The sequence below is a fragment of the Phyllostomus discolor genome, chromosome 10, assembly GCF_004126475.2.
Source record: "Phyllostomus discolor isolate MPI-MPIP mPhyDis1 chromosome 10, mPhyDis1.pri.v3, whole genome shotgun sequence".
Lineage (NCBI taxonomy): Eukaryota > Metazoa > Chordata > Mammalia > Chiroptera > Phyllostomidae > Phyllostomus > Phyllostomus discolor.
In genome coordinates, this window is record NC_040912.2 from 69054495 (window position 1) to 69075324 (window position 20830).

Below are 20830 nucleotides of genomic sequence, written 5' to 3' on the forward strand. Positions count from 1 at the left end.
ATCACTTATGGAAGCAATTTTGGAATCTTATTTTTTTTATAAATTGCCAATAAAAACTGCAGACAATTGGATATTTGAGATTTTGTTCCCTTTTTGTTTTAAGATACCTCTTAAATGAACAATTTTGATAACATCAAAAATATTTGTTAGTCCTTCTTTGTGGCTTCTTTAGAGGAATCTCCGTTAAGGCCCTTGCTCATTTTTAAATCGAATTCTTTTGCTTTTTTTGCTATTAAGTGGCAAGAGTTCCTCACATATTGTGCATATCAAATCATTGTCAGACACATGATTTGCAAATATTTTTTCTCATTCTGTATGCTACCTTTTTACATTTCTGATTGTTTCTTTTACTGTGTAGATGCTTAGTTAAATGTCAAATGACAAATCTTATTTGTCAGTTTTTGCTTTTGCTGACTTTGCTTTTAGTGTTATATCCAATAAATTAAAGACAAAGCCAATGTCAAGAAGCTTTTCCCCTATGGTTTCTCTAGGAGTTGTACAGATTTAGGTCTTATGCTTAAGTCTTCAATGCCTCTTGATTTTATTTTTGTGTATGTTATAAAATGAGGGTCCAATTTCATTCTTCTGCATGTAGATATCAATTTTTTCCCAATACTATTTTTGAAATACTATCCTTTTTTCTCCTGTCTATTTTTGGGACCCTTACATAGTTATGGACAAAGATCAGTTGAGTATACATATGTGGGTTTATTTCTGGGCTTTTTATTCTGTTCCATTGGTTTATAGAACTGTTAACATGCCGTATTATACACTTAAAAGGGCATTAAAAGCTCTGCAATAATATCTTAATTAAAAAATCCCCCAAAGGAGCTTTTGTAATTCTAAATTATCTTTGGTGAAATTACTGAATTTAGAAACAGATATCAAATTATAAGGTTGTATACCTGAAATTTCTAACGTTGTTAGTCAATGTTAACTTAATAAATTTAGTTTTAAAAATAAATGACAAATAATTATGCCATTTAGGGAAGCAAGTACCTGAATTTAGTTTATAACATAAATACATGAAAGAAGCAGAAATCTGGCCCAGAAGGGAGCATAATTGGTTTTAGGCAGAAAAGAACCTGGAATAAACAGACAAAGAGAATGAAAAGGAAAGAAGAAAAGAGAAAACAACTTATGGACACAGACAATAGTGTGGTGATTTCGGGAATGGGGAGGCAGGGAGGGGTGGAGAGGAGGAAGGAAAAGAGATCAATGGTGATGGACAGAGACTTGGGGTGGTGAACACACAATGCAGTGTACAGCTGATGTATTGTAGAATTGTGTGCCTGGAATGTATATAATTTTGTTAACCATTGTCACCTCCACAAATCCATAAAAAGGAAAAAAAAAAAGAATCTAGAAACAGTTGCCTCCAGCTGCAAACCTATCTAAAATTTTAAAGAAAAGTGGTGGAAGGACTTAGAAGAGTGGCACCTAATCAATAAAACAAAGAAGCAAGCAGAATATAACCAGAGGTACTGAAATAAAGAACAAACTGACAGTAACCAGAGGAGCGATGGAAGGAGATAACGGGAAAAGGGGAAGGATAGTCAGGGAACATGTGAAAAGGACACACGGACAAAGCCAAAGGCAGGTAGGATCAAGGGTGGGAGGTGGGGATTTTACAGGACACAACAAGGGGGGCCTGGGACAATACATTATTATTGAAAGAAGGCCCTGGATCCATTATATCCACCGCCCTAGGAAAGATGTCTCTCAATGTCAGAGATTTGTGAAAAGGAAAGAAAATGTTTATTTAAATGCTATACAAACTTCAAGTAGTGACCTAATGTCTTTATCAAAAATCCTAAAGTCCCTTTTAAAACACCCACAAATAGACACAGTCCTTGCTTCCTCCCCCTTTGCCCAGTACCGTATCTCAGGAAAGGAAATAGAAGTCCATGGCTCAGGCAGTCCTCTGGTTTTTCCCAGTTAGTACTCCATCTCGACTGGGAGACCTCCCTGGGTTCCCGGCACCCTCTGCTGAGTCTCCGGGATCTATGCTAAAACCAGGTGGTGGTTCCCCTTTCTAAAGTGGCGGGGGGGGGGGGTCCCCACTCTGGCAAAGGCACGTGGTCCTCTCTCCCAGGGCCACAGGAAGGAAGAATCCCCACTCTGTGAAGGCCGAGTGGTTTTCTCTCTCTCAGGGCTGCGGGAAGGGAGAGTCCCCACTCCGTCAAGTCCGTGTGGTTCTCCCCCAATGGCTGCCGTGTCTGGGTTTAAATCCCCGCGCCAATCTTCTTCTGCAGCCCCATTTCCAACTCCTCCTACACTTGGGCACACTTGCCCTCAATCTGCTGTCTTCTCCAGCTTTTCTGATCGCCATCGTGGGGGGCAGGTGTCACCCCATGTCATGGAGCCTATCTTCTCCCAGCTCCCATGCAGGTGCTGTAACTCAGGGGACCTGCCCCCCAGTCACATCTTGGGGGGAGATCTCTTTCCATCCCCCTGGCCTTGAGCATGGCCATAGCTATTCAGCATATATAAGTGACCAGCCAAAGGCTATAGGTATGCTAAATGACCATGCCATGGATTAGCTGCAAAGCTGCCCTGCATGTTCTTGCTCTGTGTGTCCCTTCCCTCAACTCACACCTGTGGGGGAAGGGGTGAAGACACCTTAAAATCTCCTGGACACCTTGAGTTCTGGACCCCATTTCAAATGCCTATTTGGGGTCCCCCCTCTTGGCTGCACCCTGTAACAGGGATGGTTGGGGTGGGAGGGAATTGTAAGAGGGAAATGGAGACAACTGTCCTTGGACAATAATAAAAAGAAAGAAGGGGGAGAGATAATTTGTTATGTCAGATAAGATACCCTGACATAACAAGACTAAGGAAATTTTCCATGGGGTTCAGATAAGTGAACTGTCACCTGGAACAAATTTTGTACAAAGGAAGTCAGGTTGGGTAGAAACCTTCTGAATATCTCAGTCTTCAGAGCTGCCTGAGGAACAGCCTACATATACTTGTCCTCTTTCCTATGAAATGTAGGGACATACATAAAGAAATTACAAGGACAGAGACAAATTTAGTGGAGTCAGTAATTATTTTCTGTTTCTGGACCCAATTTCCAACATGTAGATGGGGGCTTCTCCATAAATCATCATGTCTGAGAATTCAACTTACCCCATATTTTGCCATATATAATGCACAACCATGTTTTTGCATGGGGGTTATTATACTCATTATTATACCCATGGTATGGAATCATTGTATTCATGTATAATGCGTATCCGTATTTTATCCTCAAAAAAGTATGGGCAAAAATGTGAGCATTATACACAGCAGACTATTGTAATTCTGACAGTATCTACCCAGAAATAACATCAGCCTCACAGGTTAAGAGCTCTGTTCCACAATATTGCCCTCTACCCTGGATGCCAATGAGAAGCCCAGGTTTTTTGGTTGATCAGCTACAAATGGCAGGTTGCAAATGAGACCCATAGGCAACCAACTCTGGGGCTCAGGCTCATGCTTCCTGTCACCACTGAGCCACAAAACAGAGACAGGGACTGAATTATAATCGTGCTTTTATTAATATCAAAGACTAGCAGTCTGAGAAGCTGGCAGGTTAAAACCCTAACATACACTTTATCTTGAGTTTTCAAAAGCAAGCTTATGTAGGAGAAACAGGCATTTGTGAGGGCAAAATTCCTATGGGGAGCTCAGATGTGCTATTTCTCTGGTGAGGGAGAGCTGAAAGGGAAGGAAAGCTGAAAGGTAAATCCGCAGCTTCTTCCCAAGATGGCTCCTTTGTTCTGGTGTTATCTCTCTGTTTGCATTAGAATTCCTCTTCTCTTCCTTGGAGGCCTGTGATTTATGGTCAGCAAGGTGTTGTATTCTCTGGTTAGGGAGGAGTAGGGGTGTAAACCATTTACTCTGCAGTGTCCTTGGTTAAGAGAGAATAAGTCTTGAGATTTCACTAGCTGGCTGTAAGTAGCTCAAGTTGTTTGGCCTTTTTTTAATTTTGCTGCAGGAGAAAGCACAGGAAGAGCTCTGAGACTGAGCTGCTGTTGTTGCCAGCAGCTAGTGTCCTGATGTCTAGGCAACACCTTTTAACACTTAGACAACAGCTAGGAATGAGTGTCCAAATGGGGAAATAAAGGCAGGGCCCTCACCATTGCAGTCTAACAAAAAACAATATAGAAGGATATAATCAAAGGAAGACAGGTCTCACCCATGACCCCATGGTCCTGAGCCTGGTTCAATATGGCTGTCAGGCATTCTGAACCACATGATAGTTCAGGGGTAAGCCCTTGAAAGTCTGGGCATCATCTCCACTAGCTGGGAAAAGGAAAACCTTGACACTGTGTGTTCATTCCAAGGCCTGCAAGGGAGAAGAGGAGGGATCTACAGTGCCTAGGGAAAAATCTCATGAAACAACTTTAGTGAATTGCCTGCCCCTGAAACAGGGTGCAACCAAAAAAGAGGACCCCAAATAGGGATTTGGAATGGGGTCCAGAACTCAAGGTATCCAGGAAATGTTAGAAAGATATATAAGATATCCTTACGCCCCCACAGGTGTGAGTTGGGGGAAGGGACACATGGACCAGGAACATGGAGAGCTGTTTCGCACAGCAACAGCTTTGCAGCTAAGTTCTGGCATGGTCATTTAACATATCTATAACCTTTAACTGGTTGCATAGATATGTTAAATAGCTGTGGCCATGCTTTGAGCCAGGGGGAGGGAAGTGACTTCCACCCAAGATGTAACTGGGAGGCAACTCCCCTTAGTTATAGTGCCTGCATGAAAGCTTGGAGATGACTGGACATGGGCCATGCCTGCCCAGACCCACTATGGCAGCCCAGTAAAGCTGGAAGGATATGAGAGTGCTGGCAAGTATAGCCGATTGTGGGAGGAGTTGGAAATGGGGCTGCTGAGGAAGATTGGCTCTGGGATTTAAAGGGAGACCCAGCAGCCATCAACGAGAGAACCAAGCAGTTTTGGCAGAGTGGAGACCCTCACAGCTTTGCAAAGAAGAACCACATGGCTTGATTCTGGCTGACAACACAGCTGATGGTGTCAGGAGCCTGAATCTACTGCTTTTCCTGAGATATGGTACCCCAAATTAGGGCAGAGGGAGAAGGAAGGACTGTGTGCATCTGTGGGTATCCTAAAGGACTTTGATATTTTAATGAAGACATTAGGTCACTACTTTAAGTCTTTATAGCTTTAAATAAACATTTCCTTTCCTTTTCACAAATCTCTGGCATTAAGAGATGTCTTTCCTCTGGCGGCGGGAAAATGAACCTAGTTGTGGGGGGCCTTTTGGTAATAGTATATTGTAACCCCCTTAGCCTTGTTCTGTAACACCTCCTGTCACATATACAAAATAAAAAAAAAATAGAGATTCAGGCTAATAGTTACCCACCCATACCTTCATTTGGGGTAGTCACATCTCCTTGGGGGAAGCTGACACCACTTTTACCCATCAATCAATGTGAAACTCCCTCATCCCTATCCCAGTGACTGTATAAGTCCTCAGAACAAGAACTCACTCTCTTCTCTTGGCCCTTTCTTGTCACATGGTGAGGGAGGGGTGCTGGAGGGAAGGAGGAGCAGGGGCCCTGGCCAACTAGCCTTTGGCCAGGAAGATTCTGGCCACCTTACTTTAGCCACCCTTGCTCTAGCCACCCTTGTTTTTGCACTTCCATTAGAACTTAGCACTAATAAACTCTGGGTGCATGCTCATAGCCTGCTAACCTGTAATTCTTTACTGCATTGGCGAGAAGAATTAGGGTTTCTCCAGTAACAGTTTTATGGTCTCAGTTTCCCCATTTCACTTGCCCAGGAAATTCCTAGCTCCTTACTATACTGTCTCATAATGACTTTCCCCAACTCAGTGTGTCAATGGCAAGTCAGAGTAGCTGTCCACACGTCTGAGGAACTGGCAATAAATCAGAAGTTCCCATGTACTCTCCTTGAGTTTCATTAATTTGCTAGAGCAGTTCACAGAACTCAGGAAGCCCATTTATTCACTAGATCACTGATTTATTACAAAGGATATTAAAGGATATGAATCAACAGTCAGAAGAAGAGATATACAGTGTGAGGTCCTACACAAAGGAGCTTCTGTCCTCATGGGTTGTGCGGCCCAGCACCATGGCACTTAGAAGACCTCTAGTTTCCTAATCTGGAAGCTCTTTGAACTTCCCCCTCTTGAGGTTTTATGAAGACTTTCTCACCTGGGCCTGATTGATTAAATTAATGGCCATGGGTGATTGACTCAGCCCCTAACCTTTCTTTTCTCCCTGGACACCAGGAAGGCAGGACTAAAATTTCCAACCCTCTATTATTGGTTGATTCCCCTGGAAATCAGCTCCCATTCTTAGGTGCTTTCATTAACATAAACCTAGTTGTGGTAGAAAGGGGTTTTGCTATGAATAACAAAACTCCCATTTCACCTTTCTGTCTCTGAAGTGTTTTCAGGAACTGAGGACAAGAGACCAAATATTATAACAAAAGATACTCTCATTGCTCTTATGTTCAGGAAATTTCAAGGGTTTAGGGAGCTATGAACCAGGAACCACAGAAGGAAGAATATATGAAATCATATATGAAATATGTATTTGATTATCTGAATGACCAGGTGTACTTCTTACAAATCACAATATTTAATCAAAACCACAGTCTGAATGCCTAGCATACAGAAAGACCAGTCCCTAAACATCAAGTATGCAATAAAGAAATAGTTTATTTTCAAGAGGCAGCCAAACAAGGCAATGGGGAATACCAACATAAAAAACATCCAAGCCTGTAAGAATTTATTTGAGTCAAACTGACAACAATTGCCAGAAAGCAAAATCTCAACAGACTGAGAAAATGCTCCAGAAAATGGCAATTTTACCACCATCTCACACTGTTAGACTCTGATATTAATAAAAGTGCAATTATAATCCAATCCCTGTCTCTGCTTTTTTGGCTGGGTGGTGACAGGCAGCACAAGTCTCAGACTCAATTCCCCTCTGGTTTCCATTGCAACCTGCCGCTTGTAGCTAGCTAATCAACCAGAAAACTCAGGCGTCTTGCTGGCATCTGGAATAGAAGGCACTTTTGTGGAACTGAGCTCTTAAACTAATGTTATCTCTAGGTAGATACTTTCAGAATTAAGTTGAATTCTTGGACACCTTGCTGCAGTGGAGAGGGCCCCATCTACATCAGAATCAAAGGGCCAGCTGCAATGGGATTATGAGAAATTCATTGGTCATAGATTAGGGATGCAAGAGAAAGAAAAGTGGGAAAACCCCTGGGATCAGATAAAAAGTAAAACTGGTAGACACATACTTCTTTCACATTTGTGGGTTTGGGATAGTTAACAGTCAATAATGAACATGATAACCCTGGCCACGTGGCTTAGTTGGTTGGAGTTTTATCCTGGTCACCAAAAGGTTGTGGGTTTGAATCTTGATCAGAGCATATTACCTAGGTTGCATGTTGAAGCCTTCTCAAGGAGAGAACAAGAGACAACCCTGATTCATGTTTCTCTTTCACATCCATGTTTCTCTCTCTCTCCCCTTTCCTCTCTCTCTAGAATTTATAAATATACCCACAGTTGAAAAATAATAATAATGATAATAATAATAATACATATAATATCAGTAACAATGAAAGAATTTGTGGACTCTGCCCTTGTGCAGTGATTATTCCTGGAGGGGTCTGGAGAAAGGGTAGTGACCTTGACATACAGAAGATATCTTAGATGAAAAATACAAATACATGGACTTAATTAAGGTAAAGACTGACATTTGTCAGGGAAGATAGTGACCTAGGACATGACTACCTGCCATGGTTTGCTTTTAGTTAAAAAGTTTTGTCACAGACCATTCTACTGTTACCAAACTGAACCCAGAAACAATTTGGGTTCTTGTCCTCTGAAATAAAAGAATTTAGGTTAGGGATGCAGATAATGAAAACACGATTTATTTCAGTTCTGCATGAGGTCAAACCCTGAGAGAAGGCAGGGGTTGGGGAGAAAACCCCAAGGCAGAACTGAAGATTAAAAGTGGCTTGCCCTCCCTATGAAGGGAGGGGACACGGGAGGAGGGAGATTGCCCGAGGCAGCCAAGCCACTTGTGATTAAGCAGAAGGGCGTTTATTCAGAGTATGGAGGTCCAAGACTTTATGTCCTCTCTAAACATGGCAGCTGGAAGAGGAACAAAGGCAAATATGGCTGGCACTGGCCATCATTGGTTGAAAAGCTGGACACTCCCACTGGCTTCCAGAGCACCTTGGATTCTGGGAGAGGACTTTTAACATAAGGTGAGCAGGAGTTCATACTCTTGGCTCTTTTTCTGTTGGCCTCTTGGATGCTTGGCCTTTTTTGGCTTCTTTGGCTCTTTCTTTGTCCCACACAGATGGCAGACGCCAGGTCCACTCAGGGCTTAGGCCCTGCATGGTTGGAAGCCAGTTCCCAGAGGCAGGGTCCCATACTGGGATGCATCCCTCACCAGGCTCCAGCCCTTGAGATGCTATGACCTTGTGCAGCATGGCACATGGGTCCTAGACTGCTTCCACTCTCTTGCCCTGAGAGTACACAGAGGCTGAGAGCAATGCAGAGGCATGAGTTGGGAAGTTCCCTATGAATGGAGCTTCCCTGCATGACTATCTGGAGTGATCTGGCAGCACACCCCAGACCCTGACAGAGAGTTGCTGCAAGGCAATGGCAACTCTGGCTCCAGAGAGAGAGCAAGCCTGGAGCTGTAGAGACAGAGGCTCATTCAAGTAACAACCTTGGGCTACAGAGAAGCCATAATGGGGAATTTCTGGACATGGATTTGGACTTCAGTCTTCCTGGGGGTGGCTGGTTTTCTATGCTTCTATGGAAGAGGTCAGTTTGGTTGGCTCAGAGCAGGAATGCTCCCAGCCCCCTCAAATTGGGAACCATATTAATAAAATCCTATTTCCTTCCCCACAAATCTTTGTGTTATGCACATACATTGTGACAAGTGGCTGGACCCCATGATGCCTGATTACAAGCAGAAGGTAGAAACTCTAGGAATCAAAACCAGAGAGTCATGCCTGCATGTGAGTGCTCAGGCTTTTTATTGAGCTGACAGAGTGGGAGTAGGATCTTCCATTTTGGCATGAGTTTCTATGACTATGGGGCACTAATGTGCTATTTCTCCTGGGAGTAAGAGAAGGGGAGCTGCAAGAGGAGTCATGTAGTTTCTTCCCAAGCTTGATCCTTTTGTTCAGGTGCCATCTCTTCATTGCATTAACATTCCTCCCTTCCTCACACCTGTGGTATCTTGAAACTGCAAAAAAAAAAGTATCAAAGGAACTTCCCAGGCCAGAGTGATTTAAATTATATATTCTCTGGTTAAAGAGTAGAGCACAGGTGGCAAACACAAGGCCCAAGGGTCAAATCCAGTCCTCCACTTTGTTTTACCTGGCCCATCATCTTGTTTCTAGCCAGCATCAGCACCAAGCTCTCGCTTAACTGTTAAGGAGTAGCTACATTTATACAGTCCTAAAATTACATTCAGCCCTTTGAAGGCAACCTCAAGGCTGATGTGGCCCCTGATGGAAATGAGTTTGACACCCTTCGAGTAGAAGTATAAACCATTTGTTCTCATGTCCTAAGTTAGGAGATGCAGGTCTTGTGATTCATCAGCTGGCTGTAAGTTGCTCAAGCTCTTTGTCTGTTTAAGACATTTTACTTGCCCAGTAATTTTCCTAGCTTCTTACTATCCTGACTCACTGGGTGGTTACTTTCTGTCTCTGAGTTCTAAGGCCACCATGTAGGCCTTCCCTGAGCTTTCAGGTTTAGTATGTGGCCACTTTCTCATCCCCAGGAGACAGCCCAAATCTGCCTCCCTGACCCAGAGAAGAGCAGGTTTTTAAGGGATTTTTAAGGAGTTTGGAGGAATGTGTATGCAGGAGCACTGGTAAGGCAAGATTTTTCTTTCTTTCTTTACTTTATTATTTATTTATTTGAAAGAGAGAGAGAGAGAAACATCAATTTGTTTTTCCAGTTATTTACACATTAATTGGTTGATATATATATATATATATATATATATATATATATACCTGCAACCTTGTCCTATTGGGACAATGCTCCAACTAATTGAGGTATTTGGCCAGGCAGTAAGGAAAATTTTAATTAGATGATCTTGGAACTTGGCCATCTATGGTAAGGGGTTTTAGCAACAGATATTCCTGGACAAGGACCCTTCACTTCTGAAAGGGTTCAGATGCTCAATTTTCCATTATATCCTGGACCCTTGGTTTCATGGGTGTGGGCAAGACTTTGATTTTGTGTGTAGCTGGAGGTCAAAGTTCTCTCCTTTGTGCATGCTTTTGATGTATCACTTGTGGTTTTGCTCTATTATCTCTAAAAAGCAACTCATATCTTTTTAGAAACAAGACAGGACCATTTTGAGCTGACTCAGTAGTTAAAATATTGCAGTTTTAAGGTGGATTTCCAGCAAGAATATGATGTCTAAAAATCTGATTAGATAATCAAAGAGTTCCTTTAAATTGCGTATTCTTCCTAGAAGGCAAAATAAAGTCCTTATTTGGGGAGCTGAAGAAAAAGAAAAATAGGAGGTTTGACCCAATGCACCAGAGTTGAGAGCTCAGGAAGTCTCAGAGAATTGATCTCTTTCCAGATTGAGGGTCTTGGGCCATAGAAGTGTGAAGTTTTGAGCACTATAAATGTCACCAAAATAATCTTTTGATGAAACAAAGCTGAATTTATTCCTCCTGAGATAAAGGACACCACTACTCTGGCAGTGTTTTAGTAGCCTTTCCAAGTGGGAGGGGAAAGTTGGAAGATTTATGAAATTTTGAGACTGGTTTAAGACACTCTTTCAATGCAGAGAACTTTATTGAGATTATGTAAGCATCATGATATAATAAGTCAGAATTTATGAACACGGCAAATTGATGTTTTTTAGAATAAGCTGTTAAAGTGTTTTGAAGAATAAGTGTAATGTGATGCTATCTATAGAAAAGTTGAACAGTCTGAAGTTCATTTAATATTTTGGTTAGCTTCTGGAGCATGCACTAAAGTTATTTGCAACTTACATCTTTTTTGTGCAGGAGTTTCTTGAAATAATAAAGTCATGCTGATGGAAATAGTACAAGAGCAACATTATGTTAGTGAAGATAGCTGAACAATAGACACACAATATAGATAGCTGTGTGGTGTGGGTGTAGAAGCTTTCAGTTCCCACTTTGTTCTCTCACAAAAAGAAAAATCTGTTTTCTACAGTCTCAAAGAGCTTTTAAAAGTATGAAGATATTTTGTTTATCAACAACTAATGCCTGTTAATAGGAGACCATAAAGAACACCATCTCTTGTCTAAAATTCTACAGTAGCCTCCCTTCTGGGCTCCCTTCTTCTACTAATATTATACTCCAGCCTACAATCCACACAGCAGCCAGAGTGAAATGTTAAAAGGTAAATTGAAACACTTCAATGTCTTTCCACCTCTTTTACTTTAAAAGTCAAATATTCACCAATACCTCCAAGTCCAGTTGGTACCATCCTTAGAACCCAGCCTAGAACACGTACTTTATTTTTATTTTTATTTTTTATTTTACACAGAAGGGGATAAAGGGAGAAATAGAGGGAGAGAAACACTGATGTGAGAAACATTTACTGGCTGTCTTCTGTATGCGCCACGACTGGGAATGAAACCTACAACCCAGACATGTGCCCTGACCAAGAATAGAACTGGTGACCTTTTGGTTTGTGGGACAATGCCCAACCCACTGAGCCACCCTGGTCAGGCTAGAACATGTCTTTAGAGGGCCTAACTCTGGCCTCTCTCTAACTGCATTACCAATTGCTCCCACACACCCACCACCAGATAAGGAATCTCTAAGTCACTGAATCTCCAAGGCACACAAAACATGCCCTGGTTCTCCAGAGACCAAGGATTTTCTGCCCAGGTGTCTGCAAGCCTGCTTCTAGAGCTCTAAACTATTTTTCTTTATGATCCCTCTCTCTAGGGACAGACCTTGCTGCAGGTATGCACACCCTATACCCAAGAGTTAGCTAAGAGGCAGCTGTTTGCAGGAGTGAGAGTGAAGCTTGGATATAATGGTCTGGGATGTCCATACCTACAAGTAGTCTTTCCAAATATACAATGGAGCTGAAGATAAAAAGAGAAGGGTACAGACCAAGGACTGGGGGCCAATTCCTTATTCGCCAACATGGAATCATGAATCTAAGAATTTTACATTTAAACTTGGTTTCCTGGGTGTTATAAAGGTTAAAGAAGGATAAAATATTTTATTAAGAGTATAAAATATATGCTCGTTTGATTTGCAACTTTTAAATATTCAGACATATCATACATGGACCTTCATCTGTTTTGCCCCTGGTCCTCTATATGTTACTTATGAGCTGCCTCCTTCCCCCACCACTCAAATTTGACATTTTTGTAATGATGTTTTTGATCCATTTGAAGTCCTTCAAACAACTGACAGTGTGGTTTCTGCAGAGATTGGTGAATGAGGAAGAAGAAGCCATTTGCATGGACTGGTGCCTTATCCACTTGTTTCACTTGATATATATCATGTGGGTGGAATGAAGCCATAAACATTAAAGAATGGAAACAGTCTCTCTACCTGATATAACACATCACATAAAATACATGTCATTGTATATATAAAAATAAAAACAAGAAACAAGAGACTATGGTCTTTAATTGTCATTTTTGCAATTGTTATTGTTATAAATTTAATATAAGATGCATTATATATGACAGTAAACTATGAAATGTAGTAGTGTATTTAAAATTTGAGCCCTGGCTGGTATGGCTCAGTGGATTGAGTGCCAACCTGTGAACCAAAGGGTTGCCCATTCAATTCCCAGTCAGGGTGCATGCCTAGGTTGTGGGCCAGGTCCCTGGTGGGAGGTGCATGAGAGGCAGCCACACATTGATGTTTCCCTCCCTCTCTTTCTCCTTCCCTCCTCCTCTCTCTAAAAATAATGAATAAAATCTTTAAAAAAATAAAATAAAATTTGAGGCCATAATAGTTATAGTTTTTATGATACTGTTTTTATAATATTTAGAATGATATTTTCAATGCTCAATCAGTCTATACTTATATACAATTGAGATGTTACAATATTTGGCACAGTCCTTTAAAGTATAAAGAAAATATGGAAGCTGACCTAAATACTAGACATAAAGAAATACACAATTTCTTTCAAATCCTTTCTGATAATTTATTGCAGATGACATGAAGCTGCCTCTGGGTTTTCAAGAAGTGTTTCTTAGCATCATCTAAAAACATTCTTAGTGCTTAGTCAACAGTAGGCACTTAATAAATAGTTCTTGAATTAATAAATGAACTTAAATTGGCTAGAATGATCTGGAGTCAAAAAAAGACAAATACACAGAAACAGAGCAGAGTGAACATTAAAAACTGCTGTAGAACATACACAAATGATGGTTAATTTACTAAAACATTACAAAAAAGATGAAGGAGTCTGCATTACAAACACATACACTCAGGAGCTGGAAGCCAAGATTATACATTTTTTTTCCCTAAACTCTGTTCTGAATTGATTAATACTAAATAATTTCTTTGACTTATTAAAGTTTATGCAACTCAATTATGTAATAAAATTGCTGATGAGGTGGCTACATTTAATTCATGTAGAACTTTTCAAGTATTATAATTTAGAAACATTTTATCACAGCTTCCAAGTCACTGCCTTGTTTTATAGCCAGCCATATCTTTTCCTGTTTTGTAAGAAAAACACACTTAAGCCAAGCCGCAACTTGCTCCAAGAGTGCAAGAAGATCCTTTAGGTGTTGTAGTATATCAAATACTGAGTATGTACCTCGAGGATTTATTTTCTAACTCAAGATAAGTTTAGACTTGTATCAGGGATTCCAGGGTAGAAACCACCATCTTTTTTTGTTGTGGTTTTACAGTTGGCACACTGATTGTATCTCCACTGAAATGATTCATTGTGTCACTGAGAAATAGGAACAGTTGCTCAGTTCTGGGCAAATAATTCAAAAGACCCATCTTTACCCATCATAAATTTCTGCCTCAAAGTACAGTCATTGTAAATGTAAGTAAGATATTTGCAACAAAAAAGTACAGGCCAATGCCTGCAAGAATATCTTCCCGGGGTCAGGGATGTTTCAGGATGTTGCTGATACAGTAGGCAGTTGGACAAGAATGAGCAAAGTTGAAACAATAGGCCAGGTACAGAAGATCACCAGGGAAGAAAGCCCCAGGCACCTAGCAATGGGCAAAACTGGAACACAAATATCATAGGATGGCACTGCACACCCAGAGTGATCCTTCTGCTCCTAGCATATTGCTGGTCATGTGGTTTGGAGCCCCCTGACCTTTCCTCCTATGGCATGTTACTAGTCATATAGTAGACCCCCTTATAGAAGGAATAAGGATATTGCAGTATAGCCACATATGACTCCCTTGCATAACTACTCCCTTAAGCATTAAGCCCTCAGGGCAATGAGGTATGACTTACATTAAATAATCTTAAACACAAATACTTAGGCCTGTTGACCATAGAGGCAATGTTTTGGTCAAACTAGAGATAACATCTAGGCCTCAACTGTATTTCAGCTCCAGGCCCAGAAAAGCAGCAAAACCAGAAAAATGATGCCATGGCTGACAGGATAAGCTTTAATGACTAATGACCACCTACCAGAGCATGGACCAATCAGTAGAAACCAGGACCCTGAAAGGGCACTCCTGGAAAAACTGATAAATATTCTATTGAGATTCTCCCTCGGGACCTCCCCTAAAATTCCCTGCTTTTGGAAACAGGTAAAGCCCCTTAAGACAAAGAACCCAGTGCATCCTCACTGTCTCTGGAGCACACCCATGCCTATCCATCCCTTTTTCACCCCTCAAGGCCTGTACCTTTGCTTTCTTTCTCTTAGGCTCCAAGGGCCCTTCTTTTGCTTCTGTAACTTATTTCCTGAGCCCTCACGGCCCAGCTGGCTGAATTCCTCTACCTCTGTGACTTTCTACAATACATAAACTTTTACTCGTATTTGAGTCTTAGCTCCAAATTTTTTCTTAGCCAAATTCAAGGACCGAGGTCTAACATCTTGTACTATTAACCATTAACAGATCCAATGTGTTACTCTTTCAAAACATCAGTCACTTTTTCGCACCCACTCAGTTCTCAATGCACAGCAATCTCTTTGGAAAAATGAACAAACTAACATGTGACTAGAAATTATAAAACCTGGCAGTTTTCCTTTCTTCCCTCTAGCTAGTAAGTTCCAGGAGAGCAGAGACCATGTCTGTCTTATTTACAATATACTTGGTATGAAGCAAGCACTTGATAAATAGTTCTTGTTGGAAATAATTGAAAAGTAGAATGAACAAAGTTTCTTGCTAGCAGCTCCCATATACTGGGAAAAATATACCATGCTTAAACAAACAAAAATATATTTTCTAGCATCTCTAAATGTTAACCACAAATTGAGAAGGAGCAAGAAGGTATCTGCTAGGTTTCCATGCACTTGAGCAGCCCAGGCTTCTCATTTGCATCCTGTCATGGCTCTTTCTCTACACCTTAATGCCTTGGAAAAGAGAGTCACACAAGCAGTGTACCCATAAACCAATAGAGATCCCTTAAGGCTCTACCTGTAAAAACAATAGCATTTGGCAGAGGGGAATGGTAGAGTGCTCTCTTATTTCACACTGTAATTGATTTCTGAATAGCTAGTTTTACATACCATCTGACTATAAATATTTTATAAGCCCATATTAAATCAAATGTCTGAAGTTCCTCTTGTAACTTCATCCAGGATAGCCTAAGCTTTTGAAGCCTTCAGTTGTCAATCATCCCATTGGTTTAAGTCAGCATTTCCCCAAAAGTGCAATCTTTGGAATATTAGTCCAAACAGACGTTCGTCTGGGTGTTGCGGGAGAAAAAGAAATCTTTCTTAGAAAATGACAGTGTGCCTTAGAATACGCAAAGTTCTGAAATTCCTGAGTTAAAAGAATTTTTATTTTATTAGAACCATTTCCCACCCAAATTTATTTAATCTGAAAATTTTCTTTTGAATCAAAAGTACGTCGAACATTGTCGAACATTCTTAAGGAAGTGACACTAGCACACTCTGCTCTACGCAGTTCCCTGTCTCCGAGGTCTATTTTGTTAAACCTCATGACAAATAGGTTCTGTTGATGTTTTTTAAAATGCTGGCTTTGGAAGTATAAAACTATTTTGTTTATCGTGAATGTTTGCCATATGTCCTAGAAGTCTTAAACTATCTTCCTGCGGGCCAACTGGAAATCTTAACAGTGCCCTAGCCATATTGTTAAACAAATGTTCCATACCTGGACACTGTGAGATTATAATTTAATGTGATCCCAAACACATGAAAACACCATCAAATGAAGGACAAGGATTCCTGGGAATTTCTTGGAAACCCAGGGAAACGCAAATGAGCTTCACTTCCTCTTCAAGACAAATGACGTGCATATCCAACCAAAGTATGTTTGGAGATAAAGGAAAATGTAGAGGAGGCTTTGGGTTGCACATGTGGATACAACCAATGAACTGCCTTTATTAAGTGCCTACCAGTGAATGAATCTATATTTCAGTCTCCTTAGGAAAATCACTGTATAAACCAGTTTATGATTTTCTTTCTCTGATCATTGCAGCTGGTCATTACTGAAAACGATGATCTCAGAGTCGGTTGTTCCTGCCAGAGAGCTTGCACACAGAGAGATGCTTTTGTGAAGCCAGCCATAGAAACCTGCATAAAATTGGCCTTCTTTTCTTAATAGAGAACCACATGAACAAAGATGAGTTTGTTGCTGACTCAGAGCTGAAAGCTTTGTTTTGTAAAGCTCTCTGAATGCATTGCACTCTGCCAAGGGAGAAGGGCTCCTTCTTTTAAAATTAAAAAAAAAAAATGAGGAAGAACAGTAAGGGAAACCAGACAACAAATCAAAGTGCATACCCTTCGGTGGATATTTGTGACTAAAATGGCTTGAAACTCTTCTTCTTTTTTTTTTTTTTTTTTTTTTTTGGTGAATACTGGTCACATTTCACAAGCTGAATAAAAATGAAAGGAAAAGGAACTTTAATTAATGGTATGCCTTTTGATTTGCAGAGCAAAACTGCCAGAGCAGATGTACCAGCAAAGAGGATTAGATTGTCTTTTCTATGATGCACTGAAATTTTCTTTTTCCCTGTTAGTAACCCCATTGAAGAGAGGCTGTCTTTAGTGTCTAAGATTCAGCCCTGCAAAGAAACTGTTGTCCTTGGGCACAAAGGGCTACTCTCACAAGACCAGACAGAATATGTGAGGAGAGAACTAATATCCCACTAAGTCTTGGCAAGACGGTTTCAGTTTTACTATTTTTAAAAAGCTAAAATAAAAGAGAAATTGTGATGCATTCAAAGTTAATAAAATATACATTAAAGAGAACCTTAAAACATTCATGACTACCATTCATCATTTTGAAAATGCAGATTGAGTCAAGGAAGTGCAGCTAATTCTTTGTTTTAATTCAATCAGTTTAGGGTGTTTGGAAGTTTTTGTTTGATTGTTTGTTTGTTTGTTTTGATTTGGTTTCTGTTTATTGTTGAGCTCCTAAACAAATCAGGCTACTTCCACTGAAAGGGAATAATTACCAGAGAAACGGAAATGATCTGTAAATCATCCAGACAGTAAATGATGTGCTTAAGTGAGTCTTAAGTGAGGGGAGGAATAATGTGCTATTGCTGTTATTATCTGCTCATGGGTGGAAAGCAAGAACTGAAGAAGTATATTTGTACTTAATGTCTGCTATCAGGTCATTTTTGTATTTCTTTAGTTCTGGGAAAAAAGCAAAAGGGCAGAGTGCCATCCACCGGGATCTGATTCCACTGAAAAATAGCTGTGGGTCTCAGAACAATTCAGGGTGTGGAAAATCATAAATACTGGCACATCCAAGTCACTTACTCAAAGAAAAAGCGAGGTTACTTCTGCAACCTATTGCAGAAGTAAAAGAAATAATCCTCTCCTCATCCTCCCTACTATAGCCCCAGGGTAGGAAAAAGTATTTGCCCAAATGATCTCTCTCTTAAAACCAGTTAACTCAGGTCAGTCTATCTCTTTTGCAGCTTTGAAGCTTTGTCCTCTAACAGCTGATAAATGTGCAGTTCACACACACACACACACACACACACAAGCCTAGATTTTCCTCCATTTTAATAGCAAAACTATTAGCAGTTATCACTTTTTAAAGACAGAAATAATACTTATGTGAAAAATAACTTTTACATTATGATAAATGATTTTTCAAGTAACAGTTCCATGGTTATCAGTGCAGGCTGACTGAACAGCTTATTAAGGGTGATCCCTCGTGCTTCCCCAGTGTCCTGACTGGCAGTGACCAGCCTTCTCATTCTGATAGGAGGAGAACGTTCTCAGGGTTCTTTTATCACATCTCGGATAACTGTGCAATGCTTCCCTGAATTTCTCATTTCCTCATTTAGACCAGAGCCAATATAATGTGTCATTGGGATGGAGCACTGTCACTCCAGCTCCATTCTAATCGTGGCCACCAGACACATTTATATAGAGCACACACCCCTGAGTGACTGGTGGGAACCTGCAGACTAGATAATGGCACTTTAGGAGCTCCTTGAAAGGCAATGTCAACACCAACTAATGTTTAAATGAATTTCAGACATAGTGACAATGGCCCAGACACTGACCAATCTGTATGTTCACACACCAGCCTAATAAAATCCTAATGGCCTGTAAAGTAGCATTGTTCCCTTTGTTTCTACAGAGTCACACAGAAACATTGTGGACAAAGACACTGATGTTAGAAAGTATGTGAAAGAAAATCAGACAAACTATATTGTATTCCTCTGGGTTTCATCCTCAATAGAGTCAGAAAATAGCTGGGAATCTTTCTTTGCTTAACTATTTAATGTATATAATTAAAGCCCTTTTAACTTCCCTAAATCCTCTCATTTCCATACTAAACCATTCCAGTTCTTCTGACCTTTTCTCAAAGGTCCTATTTTAACCTCCCATCTCCTTGTGCCTGATCACTGGACTTCCTCCAAATTCTTTTTCCTTCCCAACCCTTGCCAGAAGCATGTTTCATAAATATAACTGTGTTTCCCTTCTCAACTATCAAGACCTCTAATTCATGTCTTCATTTCTTCGGTTGAGGAAACAATTACTTACTGTGAAACTACTGACTATACTATGGAAGATGCCACTGGGAGAAATAAAACCTTGGAAGTAAAAATACAGTGTCCAGGAAGTTCACAATTCCTCAGCAGACACAGATATTTGTTACCCACTAACCCTTGACTCAAAGCAGAATGAACTGACTGCACTAATAGATGTTCAATAAGATGCCGTGGAAGGGCAAAGAGACGAGTAATGTTATCTGACTGAGGGACAGTGGGACAGTAGTCAGGAAACACTGCCTATGGATAGGTGGCATTTGAGCCCATGTTAGTGAAGGAGTAAGATTTTAATTAGGTAATGAATGATCCCTAAAGGAAGGCTTGGTGGGAAAAGTTCAGCCTTCTAACATTACAAAGTGTGATGTGACACCTTTTTTGTAATCATAATTTCTCAGCAGAATGACTGGTGGAAGTTTGCACTTTGCCTGGCAACAAGTGGGCCTCTAACCTTTCAGTCAAGTGGAGGTCAAGTTCCCCTGGGTCCCACAGGAATGTGCCTATATTGATGTTCTTGGCTTCCTTTCTTTCACCACCAGTAGAAGGAGGTTTAGTAGATGAATGTGTTCAGAAATTTTAGCAAGACGACAGGAGAAAAGCTCAATGTTCAAAGAGCTTTGGTGTCCAGCATGAGAAGTGTAGAGGCATTGAAGAACTGAACATAGTGTTTAAATCATACTTATTTGTTCACTTCTCAGGCACCCAATTCTTTGGCCATATTTCCCAAGTGGGCATGCAGAAAGTGTGGCTGAAATGAATTTTCCATAGTTCATCTTTCTCTGGTTTCCACATTTTGGTTCCACACTGTGAAGGCCCTCCTGCCCCTCACCAACCCCTTAACATTCATTTTGTTATTTTAACCTGTTGAACTTCTTTAAGATCTGGCTGTAAATGACATGTTTGCCATGGTGTCTATCTCAAACCAAATACAAGCCGTAGTTCCACTGTGCTTTCAAAGTACTTTGTACCTATGGTGAAGGTCTTTTATCTAATCTTTTCTCAATGAACTTGAAGCAGAGTGCTGGATTCACCAACTCCCTCCAAACACACACGGACTGCTATCCAGGGCTCAGAGCTCCTGACTGGTGATCATCCTCCAGCCTGCATTCTTCTGCCTCTGCCAGTGAGTTAGGTGCTCACCAAGAGACAGGTTATTTGTGCTCAAACTTCTTTATGCCATTGGCATTTAATATTTTCAGTATTTATATAATATGTAAGCCCATAAAATATTAGTAAAGTGAAAAATAAGTTACTTGTGAGCAAGACTCTAAGAGAAACTTCTGTTGCTTTAGACAATAATAAAATGTTAAGGAAAAATGATAAAAATATGACAGGATTCTATAAGTGTCTTTCTAGCTTGTCTGTTTCCAAATGTCTCTAAGCTTCCATTCAACCTTCATAAAATTTTAATTTCTAGCAGTTACACAAAATATCTTCTAGATATGGTTTATGGAAGAAAGGGAAGTTGGAACTTCAATCAGTAGACTCATACTGAAAGGAATCACATAGAATATTAAAAGATTGACCAATAAATTTGTATTTATTCGGGTTAAGTTAAAGTTATATATATCTCACTCATGTAATATTTTACTTAAATTCTTTTTCTTTTTTGATAACCAATCTTCCTCAGTATGAATCTCATGTGTACATAGGTTTCTGTC